Below are 3,418 nucleotides of genomic sequence, written 5' to 3'. Positions count from 1 at the left end.
TTCTTTTTCAGCAGCATACCAGCTGCTCATCTCATCAAAGACAACATCCCTACTTACCCTCAACTCATGTGTAGCAGGGTTATAACACCTGTATCCCTTTTGCTCAAGGGAATATCCAATAAACACACATTTTTCAGCTTTCGGATCCAGCTTAGTTCTCAGCTCATCTGGCACATGCACATATGCAATGCATCCAAAAACTTTCAGATGAGACAAATCTGGTTTTCTACCAGTAAACCTCTCCTCTGGAGTTACATCATGTATGGCTGCAGTTGGAGTCCTGTTCATGATATATACTGCTGTAGAAACAGCCTCAGCCCAATAGCTATGCGGCATATTTTTCTCTTCCATCAATGCTCGTGCAATCTCAGCAATGTGCCTGTTTTTCCGCTCAGCAACTCCATTTTGCTGCGGAGTGTATCTGCATGTAAACTGTCTCCGAATACCATTCTTCTTCAAAAATTCAGAGAACTCATTGGAGAATTACTCTCCCCCTCCATCTGACCTTAGGCACTTTACATATTTCCCTATTTGCTTTTCAACCAAAACTCTGAAATTCTGAAAGTGAGTGAACACCTCACTCTTCTCCTTCATGAAATATACTCACACTTTCCTTGTGTGGTCATCAATGAATGTCACATAATACCTGCAGCCTCCCATAGCCTCCCATAGACATGGTCTTCGTAGGACCCCATACATCTGAATGCACAACATCTAGTGCATTTCTTCTCACATATTTGTTACGTGGAAATACATGCTTTGTTTGCTTTCCAAATTGGCATGCTTCACATATTCTCTACATACCTTCCACTTTAAACTTTGGCAGCCCTGTCACAATTCCTTTAGTCTGCATAGACTTCATTCTCTGCACATTCACATGTCCAATTCTTTTATGCCAAATGTCTGTGTCTGCAACAATTCCTGAACCATTTGCAAACATTGCAGCACTCATTTCAGGCATGTCTACATTCAACGTAAACATTCTGCCCACTCTGTTGCCTTTTGCAACCAGCCTGCACTTGTCTTTAAAGTCTTCAACATAACAACCATCAGGGTTAAATTGAACCTGTAAACCCTGCTCAATCATCTGGCTAACTGAAACCAGATTCTTTGTTATGTTCGGAACGTGAAGTACATTTGCAAGGTACTTCACTTTGCCATCGTGCATAGACAATGGCACATCTCCAACATGGGCAATTGGATGAGCAGTGTCATCCCCTGTTTCCACAAAACCTAGTCTTTCCAGGTTTTTCACTCATCTCCTTGAACCACTCCCCATGACTTGTCATGTGGTTCGAAGCACCTAAATCCACATACCATACATCATCTTTTTGTGCTGCTTCAACATTTTTAGACATGGCATTCACGACATGCTGCATAACAAATAACCTTTCATTATCCTCATTATTTCTGCTTGAGGATGCATAGTTGTTTTGCTGCAATTTTCCATTTTGCATGTCAGCCTGCTTCTTATAACACTCTGCCTGCACATGTCCAGGCTTACCACAATAAAAGCATTCACGTTGTCGTGCCATGGCACGTCTATGGTGTGAAACCATGCATATGAGGCCATTAAATGCAAATCCAGATGCATGGGATTAAGTGCCATGTCTTGAGTCATTATATGATGTCTAAGTACATATGTTCATATTGTAAATGAGATTCAATAAGACGAGTTGAGGCTGAGCCAGGTCTCGAAGCCTCTGTACATGAGTGTGGTGTGAATCATGGAGTTTTTATGCTTATGGTAGACCTAGTAGTAGGGAACACCCTTCTCAACATGTATGGGAAATGTGAGAGCATGTATGATGCAAGGATTGGCTTTGAAAGAATGACTTTTCAAGATATCGTGTCTTGGAAATGCTTTCTCGGGATGTCATCTCATGCAATGCCATGATTTCTGCGTTTACTCAGAATGGATGTAATGAGAACGCTTTGGATTTTTTTTTTTCAACTGATGCTACTGGAAGGTTTGATGCCAGATGATATCACCTTTTATGTGGGACCTTTCAATAATATGGGGCATAGTTTTATCGAGGTGGAGGGACACCGGCTTAAGGGAAATACTTTTTCCATTGTCATAGTAGATAGGCCTGATACACCCAGTTATGATGAGCTTACACCTCTTCATGTTGCTGGCAATCATGCATCTGTGAAACTGGTGCAAAGCAAGCTCATTAGGAAGTGAATGGGTTCTTCTTGGGCCCTTTAATTTGCCCAAGCCTAATAAAGGTGATTAAAGAATAGCCAAATGGGGGGTTGCCATGTGGACTAAAATGTTGGGTTTGTAAGAGAGGTGTAAGAGTGGTCAAAGGGTGCACTTTTTCCCCCAAAAAGGGGGGAGGCAATTTTACAATTTTCAGACCTCCATAACTTCTACATACAAGCTCCGATTTGAGCGGAGATTATAGATCCGTGATCTACGCATCAAGAGCTTTCCATAGATATGTTACATGATATGGTTTTGTCCGCTAGATTTTAAATTCCATTTTCCCTCCAAAATTCAAATTCGAATAAAGTAGCCGTTTTGAAGCTTCTAATTAGAAAACGTTTCTTCTTGAGAGAAAAGGTTTGACTCCTTAAACTGCCAAATAAAAGGGCCCAAGAAGCCTTCCATTGAGGTCCTAATGTGCAAAAGCTTGAAAGCTGTGAACGAAGCTCTAGAGTAGACTGGTCGGAAAGCAAGACTCATTGGCCAAGGCGCTCTTGAATATTTTCAAAATGCTGCCACAGTAGCCGAGTTCAAAGGCCCAGAAATATTTGGTGTAGTGCGTATAGTGCAAGTAAGCATGGAGCTAGCACGTGTTGAGGCTAATTTTAGCAGATTGTCTGAAGGGCCTCATGGATGGTCCATCAATGAATATGGTGATTTAACACGAGGTGCTGCTAATACTGGCAACATATACAGTAGTTCACTTGACACAACTCTAAGTGAACCTGTAGGTGACCTTGGAGTTCTTGTCGTGAACGTTGCTGGTAAAGCAGAGTATTTCGGATTCGAGCCCATGCTGAAAGTAGCAGACTTACCTGGGAGAGCACTGGTGGTTTATGGAACAGAGGACAAGAGTAGACCTCGAATTGCAGCTACTGTTATTGCACGGAGTGCAGGCGTGGGCGAAAATTACAAGAAGTTGTGTACCTGTGATGGCACGGTGATTTGGGAGTCTACGAACAACGATTTTGTGAAGGTCTAGAATACAATGCTATATACAATGAGGCCCTCTACTTGGAGCACTTACAGTGAGATTTGATTACAGTATTGCAGCTGGAAACGTGTTCGAAGGTGGTGGCTTACGTGGCAGAAGTACAAAGACGTTCTTTTAAAAAAAATGGAATATCCGAATATTAAGCTGGAAAAAAGGAGGCACAAGCGTATTTCGATTTTGGGAAATTCAAAATTTTAGCTGCAAAAGCGAAA

General features: G+C 41.8%; 1 pseudogene; it reads left to right on the top strand.

The window, feature by feature from the left end:
* The first annotated feature begins 2,641 nt into the window (after positions 1–2,641).
* LOC147632529 (copper chaperone for superoxide dismutase, chloroplastic/cytosolic pseudogene) lies at positions 2,642–3,240 on the top strand (annotated as a pseudogene).
* Positions 3,241–3,418: the final 178 nt, after the last annotated feature.

The sequence above is a fragment of the Cibotium barometz genome, chromosome 13, assembly GCF_041138505.1.
Source record: "Cibotium barometz isolate CiBa-2024 chromosome 13, ASM4113850v1, whole genome shotgun sequence".
In the NCBI taxonomy this organism is placed as follows: Eukaryota; Viridiplantae; Streptophyta; class Polypodiopsida; order Cyatheales; family Cibotiaceae; genus Cibotium; species Cibotium barometz.
Note: the sequence above shows the minus strand (reverse complement) of the source record. Positions and strands in the feature narration are given on the sequence as shown.